Raw genomic sequence first — 15,854 nt, forward strand, 5'->3', positions numbered from 1 at the left:
ACTAGAAGATGGACTCCTTTGAATGATTCTCTCAAATTCTTTTGTAGGAATTTGCATTATTTCTCTTGAGAGGGAGTTTGCTTGTTCCTCTACCCGATGCTTGGTAATCAACTCCACATGTCTCTCTATATTTTTTATACTCATTCTCATATCATGTATGTAACTTTAAGTAGTATTCTTTAATTCTTTCATGGCAAGCCCTAGAGCTGATAGTTCTTGATATGAATAAGGAGATGATGATTCTTGATATGAATAAGGAGATGGTGGCTCTTGATATGAGTAAAAGGAGGATAGTTTTTGGTATGAATAAGGAGATAGTAGCTCTTGATATGAATAAAATAGGGATGATGGTTCTTGATAGATGGGATATGGAGCACTGAAGTTTCCTTGTTCTTGACTTTGCCAACCAAAATCTGGGTAGTTTCTCCATCCATAATAATATGAATCACTCCTTGGGTGTGAGTGGTAACCCATGTGATCTCTCTCCATTATTTTTTCTTAGCATAAAATACCCAACAGAATTAAATGCACCATGTGGTAAATAGATAAGCAAAGAAGAAAGAACAGAAAGAATTTTATTTTTCAAAAGAAATAAAATTAAAAAAATAATAAAAAATTGAAAATAAAATAAAATATAAAGGAAAACAAAAATAAAAGAAAAATAAAATAAAATAAAGAAAATAAACTGAATAATTAAGAAAATAAAAAAACTAAGAAGACACCAAACTTAATTTCAAAAAATAAGAAATTTTTTTTTAAATAAGATAGAACCACAGTTTCAAAAAATTAAAGAAAGAAATAAATTTAAATTAAAGCAAAAACGCCTAATCTAAGAAGTCAAACAACCAGTAGTTGTCAATCACAGTCAATCCCCGGCAACGGCACTAAAAACTTGATGCGGATTTTCTATATCCACAAACTAACCGGCAAGTACATCGGGTCGTACCAAGTAATACCTCAGGTGAGTGAATGTTGATCCCACGAGGATTGATGAACTGTGCAACAATGGTCGAATGATTCCTTAGTCAGGAAAGCAGAAAGTTATGTTTTGAGGGTTGTGAAGCGCATTAAACATTAAATTCAGAGAGTAAGAAATCAAACAATAAAAGTGAGGTGAAATCTATAGGAGAAAGTGATGAGTTGAAAATTGATGTCGATTTGGATTTTCTTTCAAAATAAGATCACTTCGTTGTAAGCATAGCCAAATCAACAACTAACTCTCAACATCAAATTTAATTCCTAAAGATGTCACAATACAAAACAAACATTATAAACCGAGAGTATTTAATTCTCGAGTCGTCTTCCCTAGGAGTTGCAATTAAGTGTCATGTTATTGGTTATGAGGGATTTTTGGGGTTTTTGAATGTAAGAGGAAAGAAATGTAAATGACAATAAAATAAAGATGCATGAAATTAAATGAAAGCAAGTAAAGGCAATAAAAATGGAAATTGAATGGTAAAAGAGCTCTTGCCAAGAATCGGGTAATTAGGGCTTGCTATCCTAGTTGTGGACAACAAACATGGTAATTGTGTGTGGATTAATCCCAATTAGTCAACCCTACATCGAGGATAAGTCAACTAGGCATAATTAATCTCAATCCCTAAGTCCTAAGTCAACACTATTTATGGGTCACTTAGAGTCAAGGGAAACTAAATTAATTAACAATCCTCACAAAATGTGGAATGGACATCCACCACTCAAGTTCACCCAAACACCCAATTTCCAAACCAAGAGTGGGATGAACTAGGCTAAAACCAACCCAAGCATTTTATCAAATACTTGGGAGGCATAAAAATAAAGCATGGTAAAATAACAAGAAATAATAAATGCTACAACTACCAAGTAAGAAAAGTAAAGATAGCAACTCAATAAAGCAATAAATGACATGAAACATAAATTGAATTAATTGTAAATCAATATAACAAAGTGTCATAAAATTTTTAGACAAAAGAAATGAAATAACAAATAAAAGGAAAGAACAAAGATGCAATAACCATAAATGACAAGGAAAAGTAAATAAAAATAAGAATTAAAAGTAGAAATGACAAGAAATTATACTAAGAAACCCTAATTCTAGAGAGAAGGGGGAGCTTCTCTCTCTCTAGAAAATAACCTACATAATGCTAAACTAACCCTAATTTCTCCCTCCCTTTCACATGGAGTTAGGCCTTGTTTAATATAGGAAGAATCAGTTTCATAAAGTCTAAAAACTGGGCTTTGGAGGCACAGAAATCGCCCCTAGTAATTTTCATTAAGTGAGTCACGTGCTGGGACGTGTGCGTACGCACAGGTGTGTGCATACGCACACATGCTGATTTTCTTCTTGTACGCACGCACAGGATGTTGTGCGTACAAACACATGGCTGTGTGGTACTTGTGCGTACGCACAGGTGGTTGTGTGTACACACACTCCAATGTGTGCTTCTCCTTTGTTTTCTTCATGTTTTCTCCCAATTCCATGCTTTTCTTCCACTCTTATCAAGCCATTCTAGCTTATTACACCTGAAATTACTCATCAAAATCATCAAGGCATTGAATGGGATAGAAGTGGGATAAAAATGATTAAAATAAGCACAAAATAGCATGTTTTCAGAATTAGGCTCAACTTAGGGAGAGAATACAAAAGCATGCTATTTGAATGAATAAATGTGGGTTTATATGATGAAATCCACTCAAATCAAACCAAAATATATCGTCAAATATGGATTCATCAATTCTTCCACCCTTAAACAATAGCATGTCCTCATGCTAATCACAATCAAAGGAGAAGGATAAGGAGGGCAAGCAATTTATTTAATGCAACTACTTATATGCATGCAACTATACTAAATACTATCTATCTATATATATATACTATAATTCCTATTGAGTTTGGCAAAAATAAACAATAGAATATCAATCAATCCAAAGTAGGAACTTAGGGCCAAGACAAGAAAATATAGCAATATAATCAATGTCCAAAGATTCGATTTGAAATTTTCAAATTTCATTTCAATAACTTGCAAGAAGAACAAGATAAGCAATAGAATCATAGAATTGAGCAATTGAACCCCTCACCAGATGTATTTACACTCTAATCACTCAGTGTGTAGGGTTTAATCACTCAATTCTCCTTTAATCATGTTTCTCAAAGATTTGCAAGTCATCTAACAATCAACTAATATTTGATGTATGAATGCAATATCATGAGGTCTTTTGAGGGTTGTAATGGGGCTAGGGTAAGGGTAGGATTAATATGGTTAAGTGGGCTAATAGATTGGATCTTTGATTAGCTCAAGTATCCCACCTAATCCTATATTAACCTATTTACACTCAAGAAACAACCTAACTTCCTATTCTTTTCCTTTTCTCACATTCACTCATGCATCTTCTTTCTAATTCACACACATATGCATACTTTATTTTCATTCTTATTATCATTTCTTTTTCTTTTCTTTTTTTATTTTATTTTTTTATTTTTTTTAAACAAAGTATGTACACCAAAAATTTTTTTCTTTTATTATCACAAAGAAGATGCATATGTTCTAAATGATGAATGCATGAGTGATTACCCATTTTTTCAAATATTCTCAATGAACACCCAAAGACAACTAACTACCAATGTTTTTCACAAATTCCTCCCACATTTGATTAACACATACACTCAAACCCAAGCTAATCAAAGATACAATACATGGACATTATTGATTTTTTGCTTAGGGTAAAAGATGTGCTTAAAATTAGAACAAAGGGGAATTAAAGGCTCAAAAATGGTTTTCAAAGGTAGATGTAAGGGTTGGCCATATGGGTTAGTGAGTTCAATTCAAAAAAATGGCCTCAATCATACTAAATGTATTTAAATAACAAATATAGGACATGTAGATTAAAGCAAATCTAAGATCACAATCATGAAAGGAGTATAACACACAAGAACAAAAATTTGTGGTTGAAAATGTGCAACCACACAATTAAAGCTCAAATCTCAATAGGTATTTTGTTCAAGCTCTTTTCTATGTTCCATAACAAAGAACACTTCAAGCAAGTTCAAAAACAAGTTTTCAAATATAATCAATGGAACGCCCTAAAAGGGATTTCTTGAAAATTCTTTGTTGTTTTACCAAACTTATTTTCTATACCATGCAAATACAAATGCAAATATTTACTAAAATAAAACTATAAACAAGCTAAGATATATACATATAAGCAAACTAAGCAAAATGCAATAAAATACCGACAAATATTCACAAAAGACAAAACTACTAAAAACTAAGAATTTAATACAAAGTGTTGAGAAGAAGAAATTTACGCCCCGAAAATTGCGGATCCTTTCCCACACTTAAACGTTGTACGGTCCTCCGTGTATGCACTCAATCCGGGGGTGAAGAGATGTGAGGCTCCACCTTCAGCTGGTGGGCACCGGGGCTTCGGTTGCTGCATAAACACATAAACAACAATTGAGGAAGAACTCATAGAAGTGTGGTACGAGAAAAAGTAATGTGCGTATTCTAAATGCACACGGTTTAGAACACAACACATTGGTCAGTTAAAACAAAAAAAACCACACAATCAAAAGAAATATCATATTCCTCAATTAAGTGGCCTAGGTTACAAGTAAAGAGAAATAAGAGATAGGACACAAACAAACCTAAATAACCACAACTAGAGTGGATTGAATATATAAGATATTGGTTGTTGAAGTTGTGCAAGTGAAAGCACAAGGTGAATAGAAAATGGCACAATCAACAATAACCAATTCAATGAAGAAAGGAAAACTACTTATTCACCATGAAAAATAATGAAGTACTCACATGGTAAAGGTGCTTGTTGCAAAAAGTGACAAGTTTGACAAGAATCAAGTCAAGTCACTCAAACAAATGCAAAGCATTAACAAGAAACAAGTACCGGACATGTGATGAATTTGATATGAAAACCATGATGAACAAGTGATTACAACTCAATTCACTAAAGTTAAAGTGCACAATTCAAAATGCCAAACAACGATAAAGTTTAATGCATATGGTAGCTACAACATATGAATCAAACTCACAATTCATCTAGGCAATCAAACAAAAACTCAATGCTCAGTGCACATATTCATCAAACTTGAAACCAAATTCAAGCAAGAAGCAACCCAATCAACATCAATCAAACACTTGCAATTTATTCAATTAACAACTATTAAGCTTAAAACTAATATAATTACTAAAATAAAATGAGATGCAAATAAAACAAACTAAGATAAGTAGAAAACAGGGAAAAAGCAAGAGAAGAAAGGGGTGGAAGAGAAAAGAAGAGAAGGAGTAGATAGAAGAGAAGAAGAGAAGTGTAATGGTGAGAAAACAGGGGTGTGCGCACGCACAGGAATGTGTGCGTACGCACACAAGGCAGAAAAGGCGGATTATGCGCGCGCACAGAAGGGTCATAAGGGTCTGTGCGGACGCACAGAAAGAAAAAGAGGGGGTGTTCTCACGCACGAGGGGTGCGTGTGCTGTGAGTAGAGGGGGTTCCAAAGGTTGTGCATGCGCACAGAGCTATGCGCACGCACAGGTAGGGTGTTTTTTTTTCTCTTTTTGAGGAAAGGATCATGTGTGCGTGCGCACACAGGTCCGTGCGCGCGCACAGAAGCTTAAAGGGGCAGGGGTTCATGCGCACAGGCTGTGCCAGCACTCTCACCAGAGGGAGTGTAAGGCCATGTGCGTGCGCATAGCTCTGTGCGCTCACACAGGGAGTGCAAATAAAGGGTTACGCACAACTAGCAAAACACAAGGGAATGCGCGCGCACAAGATGTGCTGGACCTACGAACAGTGGGCATAAAGGCTTGTGTGCGTACGCACAGAAGGTGAAATTTCGTTGTTGTGTGCATGCGCACAAGGGTGTGCGCACGCACATGCCCTATTTTTACCAAAATTTTTTCTTTAAAATCCAAGGCACCAAGCCTTATCTCAATCAAAACTCAACATCAAAACATGCAAGAACCCATAAATTCATTATCCAAACCAAAATTAACCAAAAAAATCTCAAAATTAAACTAATTCTAAGCTAACTAAAGTAAGCAAACATGCAATAAATCAAAATTATAAACAAGGAAAGGGTATGAACAATGTTATCATGGTGGGGTGTCTCCCAGCTAGCACTTTGGTTTAATGTCCTTAAGTTGGACTTATGGAGAGCTCTAGTGGAGACTTGTGCTTATATTCATCTTGGAGCTTCCAATTGTGCTTGAATCTCCAAAATTCCCAGTTGATTGCACCAAGCTTGGATGGAGTGTGCAACAAGCTATGAGCTCCCAACAAGAAAAACAAAAAGCAAACAAGAAAAACATATTCACAATATCAATATATTCACAATAACAACCAAAAAGAAATATATTCACATATCAGCATATTCACAATAATAAAAAATAAGCAAGCAAAATATGTACAATCACCAAAAACAAGCTATTCACAATATTTACAATATGCACAATAGGCAACAACAACACCATTGCAACTCCTCGGCAACGGCATCAAAAATTTGATGAGTTGAAAATTGATGTTGATTTGGATTTTCTCTCAAAATAAGATCACTTCGTTGTAAGCATAGCCAAATCAACAACTAACTCTCAACATCAAATTTAATTCCTAAAGATGTCACAATACAAAACAAACATTATAAACCGAGAGTATTTAACTCCCGGGTCGTCTTCTCTAGAAGTTGCAATTAAGTGTCATGTTATTGGCTATGAGGGATTTTTGGGGTTTTTTGAATGTAAGAGGCAAGAAATGTAAATGACAATAAAATAAAGATGCATGAAATTGAATGAAAGCAAGTAAAGGCAATAAAAATGGAAATTGAATGGTAAAAGAGCTCTTGGCAAGAATCAGGTAATTAGGGCTTGCTATCCTAGTTGTGGACCACAAACATGGTAATTGTGTGTGGATTAGTCCCAGTTAGTCAACCCTACATCGAGGATAAGTCAACTAGGCATAATTAATCTCAATCCCTAATTCCTAAGTCAACACTATTTATGGGTCACTTAGAGTCAAGGAAAACCAAATTAATTAACAATCCTCACACAATGTGGAATGGACATCCACCACTCAAGTTCACCCAAACACCCAATTTTCTAACTAAGAGTGGGATGAACTAGGCTAAAACCAACCCAAGCATTTTATCAAACACTTGGGAGGCATGAAAATAAAGTATGGTAAAATAACAAGAAATAATAAATGCTACAACTACCAAGCAAGAAAAGTAAAGATAGCAACTCAATAAAGTAATAAATGACATGAAACATAAATTGCATTAATTGTAAATCAATATAACAAAGTGTCATAAACATAAAAGATAAAAGAAATGAAATAACAAATAGAAAGAAAGAACAAAGATGCAATAACCATAAATGACAAGAAAAAGTAAATGAAAACAAGAATTAAAAGTAGAAATGACAAGAAATTAAAGTAAGAAACGGTAATTCTGGAGAAAAGGGAGAGCTTCTCTCTCTAGAAAACAACCTACATAATGTTAAACTAACCCTAATTCCCCCCCCCCCCTTTCACATGGAGTGAGGCCTTGTTTAATATAGGAAGAATCAGCTTCAGAAAGTCCAAAAACTAGGCTTTGGAGGCCCAGAAATCACCCCCAGCGATTTCCATTAAGTGAGTCACGTGCTGGGACGTGTGCGTACGCACACATGCTAATTTTTTTCTTGTGCGCACGCACAGGATGTTGTGCGTATGCACACATGGCTGTGTGGTACTTGTGCGTATGCACAGGTGGTTGTGCGTACGCATACTCCAATGTGTGCTTCTCCTTTGTTTTCTTCATATTTTCTCCCAATTCCATGCTTTTCTTCCACTCTTATCAAGCCATCCTAGCCTATTACACCTAAAATCACTCATCAAAATCATCAAGGCATCGAATGGGATAGAAGTGGAATAAAAGTGATTAAAATAAGCACAAAATAGCATATTTTCACAATTAGGCTCAACTGAGGGAGAGAACACAATAGCATGCTATTTGAATGAATAAATGTGGGTTTATATGATGAAATCCACTCAAATCAAACCAAAATATATCATCAAATATGGATTCATCAGAAAGCAATTAAGGTTTCGGAGTTGTATATTCGTCTGGATTAAGTTTTCTTACTAACTATTTTAATCATGTAATATTCATTTCATGGCAAACTGTAATTGACTAAACCCTAATGTCTTAGTAATTTAGTCTACTCTAATCCAAATCAACCGCCAATGTCTTCGTCACTTAATGTAGATTAGAGGGATAAGTTCAATTCTAGTTTATGGCCACAAAAACCCTAATTACCCAAAGCTAAGAGGATTATATGTCACTTATCCTTATTATTTCAAGTAATTAGCAATTTATGAGGAATTTTCTTTCAAGTTGTTGTTCAAGTGAGATAACTCTTTCAAAAATCACAAGAACACATATAGAATAAAGGTTATATTGTCATTCTACCCAGATTCATAAGATGAAGAACGAAAGCAATCCTTGAAACTGAATCAATAATTAATTAAAATAGAAAAGCAATAATCTTAATCTATAGATATAAACAGAGCTCCTAACCTTAACCAAGGAGGTTTAGTGGCTCATGACTTACAGAGAAAACAAGGGTTCTGAAAAGTGACACGTGTGGAAGAGAGAAGATCCTTCTAAAGGGTGAATCATTTCCCTTTTATATCTATCCTAATTTTATTTGAAACTAAAATAAAAAATAAATTATAAACTTAAAAGATTTTGTTTGTAAATAAAAATAATTAAAAGTCAAATCTAGCTTAAGATGCTCCTTTGGGTGAGGTTGACCCGCACTTCTGGCATTCAACGCCAGAATTGGCAATGAGTTATGTCTTCCTGGGCGCTAAACGCCAGGCTCGGTGTTTAGCGCCCTTCGAGGCAGTGTTTTCAGAAGAAAAGTATAGACTATTATATATCATTGGAAAGCTCTGGAAGCTGCCTTTCCAACTCACTGAAATTGTGTCAATTGGACTTCTGTAGCTCAAGTTATGCTCGTTGGAGTGCAAGGAGGTCAGGGCTGACAACATCCACTTTTTTCCCTTTTTCTACACGAAACTCTGCCAAATTGATCCAAATTTCACCTGAAATAATTAAAACACAATAACCACTCAAAGTAGCATCCATGGAGGATTTTAACACTAGAATAACTCAAATTCAATAAATTCTAACTTAAAAAAATCAGAAAATAGGTATAAGATGCTCACGCATCAATATGCGCCACTACGTCATTCTTCACTCTGGGTCACCCAAAATATCTTCTTGAATCATAATACATCTTAGAAACTTCAGGGTGAAACGAAAATCTGCTCCTATGAGCTTCAGACAATTGTTACGTGTCAACTTACGATATTAGGCACACTAATATCTTCTTATACCTCCAAACCCTTTTCCTGATTCCTCCAAGTTCCTTCCTTGTCTCTCTTGATCTCTTCTTAATTCCCCTTGTTTACCATATTTCAACATATTAGGTAGCTCTCTATCGTCTTGCTGTGCTTTCCTGAATTTCAGTGTTTCCATTGTTTGTAGTTGCAATTGATTCAGTCCGACACGTCCAGCACACCCACATTAAAACTCCAACTTGCTTAACAGGTCTTCCTCCTAATCATCATCCAAGCAATACACAAAAACTTCTTGCTCAGGGCATCTGCCACCAGATTACGATGTTGCATCCGCTCGCATCCTATGCCCTTCGATAATGCATCGTAGTAATTCCGAATAGTTCATTAGGTTCAAGTATCACGAATATTGCCACGGAGGTTAATATTTCTCTCAAGGTTTAAAAGCTTTCTTCGCATTCAGGAAACCATATAAACGGTGCATCCTAACGCGTCAACTTAATCACAAGAAATACGGTCTACAAGAATTAAGGCTCCAAAACTCCCCCTTGATGTCACATACTCACACGCTTCATCTCCCACGTTCAAAAGTCTTGCTCTAAGGAACTAACATCTTGATAGTTATATCTAGGAATTATATGAGATGCTAACTAAGCTCGAGTTAATTTTCAAAAAGATATTAAGTTCAAAAGACAAACAAATAACATGAACGGTGTTGGCAAGAAATCAGAAGGATATCTGGTATTATGGTCAAACAAAAGTCGTAGAAAATAACAGAATAATCACGAAGAAGAATTAAGGTGCATCCAAAGAAAGGAATTTAAGTCAAAACCTTGATAGAGAGAAAACAAAGCGTATCGAATCAAGTAAGTCTCAGCTGATGTCAAAGAAATGCAAGTTTATGAAGGAGAGTAACCCCACTTATAGCAGGTTCCCGAAATTTAAGGAGAGCTTGATTATACCAAAACAAACTTAGGCTCACCTCGAAAGGGACAAGATTCATGTAAGTAAAGAATAAAATTAGAAAGATGGTCAAATCGTTTAAGAAGAAGTTTAGGATAGAATTTCAATACAAATTACAAAAGAAAAGCTAAATCGAGTCGCGAAGATTCATTGGCACATTCTCTTTCTCGCATAAAGCTTCCTGCTGTTATCTTTCTTCTTTACTAACATAACTGGTTCCCCCCTAGGGAAACACTTAGTCGAGCGAATTTGATTTCTATTACTTCCTTTAACTAGATCCTAAGCTCTACCGATTATAATGGTGTCATCTTGTGTGGTGCAATCGAAATTGATCTGGCTTCCAACACTAAGTCTATCGCAAACTCACTTTCTCTCACCACCTAACCAATTAGCAGCTAAAGGATAAATTGTGTCATGCCTCTTCCTCGTAGTTCACCATCACTAGATTTCAAATAATAATCCCGCTCAACTCTCAACACATCTGATCCCTAAGGTATAACTCAAATTGAACGCTCGAAATAGTTCAACTCGCTTCCGCTACGTCATACTGATTATTATCCTCCAAGAACCTAGCCACTCCTCTATGTTAACCAAATATCACTCTATCTCAATAATTGGAAGTCATTGATTGATCATTCATTTGGAAATCACAATTATCACAACTTATCATGCGTTACAAATGAATGCTACATACCAATATTATGTAAGGCAGTTAAAAAAAATTCAACTACTAGTTCACAATTACCTCTGGTCTAAGAATTAAAGTTAGCTGCATCCCAGCTTTTTCTGTGTGGACAATTCCAAGACATATGCCTTGGTTCCCCGTATTTGTAACACAAGCCTAGCCTGACCATGCATGGGTTGTCTTGATGATATCTTTTGCACCTCGGGGACTTCAAATTATCTGGTTGACTCTTCGCCTCCTCTTCCTTGCTAGGTTGCTGACAATTGTTGTTCCTTTGGTCATTGTTCTGGTTCTAAAGATATGGGGGAACGTAACCTTTCCTTTTGAAACTTTGGATCCTTGGTGTAATCTTCTTTCCTTTCTCCTTTTTGTAAGATTCCCGGCGGTCACTTCTTGCCACCACAGTCCTTCTCAAGCATTCTTCCGTTACTTGACCCGTGTTAACCCATTTTGAAAAGCTCACCATCTCCATTGGTATCGCTACACTCCAACTATTATCTCCACCCTCATGTCCATTACCACCTTCATTTCCATTTTCATCTTGTTGTTCAGTCCTACCCATTTGCACGGCTGGTTGTAGCAGCAACAGTACCAATAGCAGTAGCCACACTTGTCATTGCAGTTATGAATTCAGTCATACTACCTACTGGTATGGTTACCTTGTTACCTCTCTATCCTCGACCTCGACGGTGTCCACGAGATGTCATTTGGCTCCTGTTCACACCAAACAATCGATATCAAGGTGATCGGTCTCAATATCTAATGTCTAGTACTTCAAAGTTCCAAATGCATGCTCATGAACTTTATGCTATGTTTACCAGTTAGATATCTTAAATAGCTTATACAGACACCCAGAGTATGTCCAGAAGCATAGTCAGTCTATCCCTCAGGCTCTACAGGAACAAACTACTCTAATACTATAATGTAACACCCTACCACATAGAGCTTTACGCCTAGGTCATAAATCAAAGGTGATGAGGTGATACGACCTCTAAAAACTAAAATGCGTACATACATATATGTAAATAATAGTTTAACTAGGAGCCTCGAAGGAAAAAGTCATGCGAAACTAAGACTAGACAAAAGCGTCACACTCGAAATGTATTAAGCATAAAGAAACAGATAATTGCATATGGAAGCATAAGATACATATGATATAGAGTTCCAAAGATACAAATAGCAAGCTCTAGACTCAACTTGTGAAGCAAAGGCCAGCTAGAGCATATATATATATAACCATACCCAAAAGACAAAATACAAATCCTAGTTCTCCAAAGTCAACCTCTAAAAGGGATAAAACATGTTTTTATATAAAAATGGAGAAAATACACATATATAACTAAATACATAATAGAAAAGCCCAAAACGTAGATCTTCGCTCCCACAGAATCCCCAGCATGCTCAATAAGGTGTCTCACGTCCTGCATCTGAAAAATAACATATATTGAATGAGAATCGGGGGTTCTCAATATGGTAAAGGTGCCCACATAGATAATATATAAGGTCCCGGGAAAGCTAGAGGCAATCATAGAATTCCGACACTCAGATTTTAACTTAAAGATTAGACTAAACCAGAAATCTCGGAACTCAATCTAAGGAAATTCTATTTCTAATCTAACTCTACACCTTCCGTTTCCTTCAAACCTCCAAATCACTGGGTGGAACAACCCTCATCATGCTTCCACCAAAATGAGGGGTCTCTCAAGGTCAAACACATACAAAGCAAGTAAGTAATACACAATTAAAGAAACAGATACAACATTTAAGTCATGTAGCATATAGGCATATATAAACAATTAGGAAAAACCAAAATATGCATACTCAAACAAATGATATAAATGCACATTATGTATTTCTACCCTATTGCGAGTGATATCATCTGTCGGTTATCCATCCAAACCCAACATGTCTAGTAGCAAACTCTAGACAATTCCAGCAGCACGAAGTTCAAAGCATATGCATTTGTATATAAATAATTAATCATCCATCACATGGCTGGGTCAAAGAAATCTCAAATCTCAACCTAGAACTAGTGAGGGTGAGTCATTGCATTTGCCCATGGAGACTAAGATCAATCGCAAATACAAACCTGGAGCAAGTTGGGCTTCCACTGCATCTACCCAGGAAGCTCAAAATCATATCAACCTGGGGTAAGTAGGGCGGACTACACCCTTACATTTACCCAGGGAGTTCAAACCATCTCATCCCAGAGCAAGTGGAGCAAACCACACTCTTGTATCTTTTCGGAGAGCCTCAACTAACCAACCTGGAGCAAGTGAGGCGAACCACAACCCTTGCGTCTACCCAAGAGGTGCGTTCTCATATGTCAAAGAGGAACAAAGGAAGGGATCCTAACTTCCCAACATCTCACTAGAGGTGATTTTACATTACCAAAAGGAACAAAGAAGGGAATCTTCACCTTCCACCATCTCACTAGGGTCACACTTTCAAGAAAGAGTGCTCAAGATAAAACAGTCACATTTATAATCAAATCACGCCCAATGTTATATTTATAATTAACATAAAGTTCTTCAAACTTATCTCTACTAATACTCCAATATCTTCTCTTTAATTAACTCAAAACACTTCACGAAACTACTCTAGTTAACCTACCCACAGTACTTCGTAACCTTAAGCCTTTGACCATAAACACAAAACAGAAACTACCTCTTTTATTTTACCAGTACACTCTCGCTCACCCAAAAAGCCTAAACACTTGCTAGGAAATCTCAAATGGTAGTTACAATGGTTTGAAAAGCTAGAGAAATGGTTTGAAACTCAAAAACACACTTCTCAAAAAATAGGGGTCATGAATACGCATGCCCATGCTCACGTACGGATGGTTGTTAAAATGCTAAAGTTGTGTACGCATGCGCGTCCTTGCAGACGCATGAGTAAAATTTTGACATATTCGCGTACGCAGACCATGCTCACATATGTGGGACATCTGGATCCGCGTCGCGTACATGTTCGCGTACGCAGGGTTCCAATTTCCTCAAAAAGCTGCTAAGTTTGCAGAAATTGGATTTTTACACCAAACTTCGAACGCGCATAACTTTTTCGTTAAAAATCATTTTTTGTCCGTTCTTTGAACGTTGTAAACTTCACGGACCTAATTTTTTTTATCAAAACAAGTTTTACAAAATTTGAGGGTCTGGAAGCTGAGTTATAGCCTGTCAAAATTAGTCAAAAATCAAGTTTTTACCAAAAGTACCAAAACTCTATCTTTACCAAAACCTCAATTCAAAACCAATGTTTTACACCCCAAAACAATACCAATTGTATTCAAAGCATCACCATATCCATTACGCCTCTTCCACAACATACCAATACTCAATTTTTACCACTTTCATCCTAAATGATCCACAATCAAAACAACACCAAAAGTTCCTACCACATGTTCACATACTTTTCTATCATTTCACAACATACTAATATATAAATTCTTCAATCCCAAACCATCAATTTCACAACCAAAATAGTTCCAAACGTTCCTAATCTTGTCCATGCACTTCTCACTCAAGCCATATATGCCAACATACAAAATTCATCCCAATCATTCAACAATTTTCAACAATAATTATTAATCCTCAACAATTCATATAATTCAACTTAGCCTACGGTCATTTAGCCTAAATTTTCACATGTCATTATACATTAACTATGAGAAACCAAAATCATACATTAGTCTATTCCTTCCTAATCTCAAAACAACAAACTTCAAGTTTCAAAGACTCCAAATCAAACCCAATAATTTCAACTACCCAAAGCTGATTTACAAGCACTCTAGTTCACCGATTCAATACCAATTCAACACAATTTCAATCTAATCCATACAATTTATCAAAATTAGTACTCGGGTTCACAAAATTGGACAATCCACAAGAATTTAGAGTTTTCTTACCTTACCCATTGATGATTGGAGTAAAATTCAACAATTATCCAATGTTAGATTGCACCTAAACCACCAAAATCATCAAAATCACTCAAAACCCAAACCAAATTCGTAGAAATGAGAGGAACAGAGAAATGGCCATGAAATACAAAATTTTTTACCACTTTGTTCAGATATAATTGAAGAGAACTCTGAGACGAATGCGTGGCAACAAATAGCTCGTCAATTGGAGCTTCGGATTGAAAGTTATGTGAAATTGAAGTTGGAAGTGAAATGGAAGTTAGGGTTTGAAGCAAAGCTTCTCTTCCTCAGCATGAAATGAAGTTCTTGGGGGAAGAAGAGGCTGAACTTTGTATATATATGTTGGGTCTTGGGCCCATATGGATTCGATTCAACTAATTTAGCCCGTTGGCCCAACTTTGAGCCAAAACTTTTAAAATTAATATTTAAATTCGTATTTTAATTATTTCTACTTCTCTAAACTATAGAATTTAATTTTCTAATTTTTTTAAATAATAATTAATTTATTGACTAATTATTTATTAATTTTGTGGAGTTTACACTCACACTACACACTCACCTACACAACACTAAAGGTTTCTATTTAATACTTAACGCATTTGCCAAGATTTAAACCTAGGTGTAACATATTAAAAGGCATATGGTTTACCACTTGATCTAAGGCTTCAACTTCTTGTGTTTACTCTTTACGACATCAGTTGCATGCTGCCACGTTGTTAGCACTGAGTTTTCGATTCTCACTGGCTCTACGCTTTCTTTTTTTAGATTATTTATTAAACGAAACTAAACAAATTTGTGTTCTCTAATTTCAATAATAAATACATCATTTTATTTAAAGTAAATTTTATTCCAGTTCAATACACTATTTTTTAAGTAACATAAGAAGTTAAATGTATTTTATTAGTTAATTTAAAATATAAATGTAAAATCTTAAAATATTATAAATTCTTTAGTTTTAAT

The sequence above is a fragment of the Arachis ipaensis genome, chromosome B03, assembly GCF_000816755.2.
Source record: "Arachis ipaensis cultivar K30076 chromosome B03, Araip1.1, whole genome shotgun sequence".
Lineage (NCBI taxonomy): Eukaryota > Viridiplantae > Streptophyta > Magnoliopsida > Fabales > Fabaceae > Arachis > Arachis ipaensis.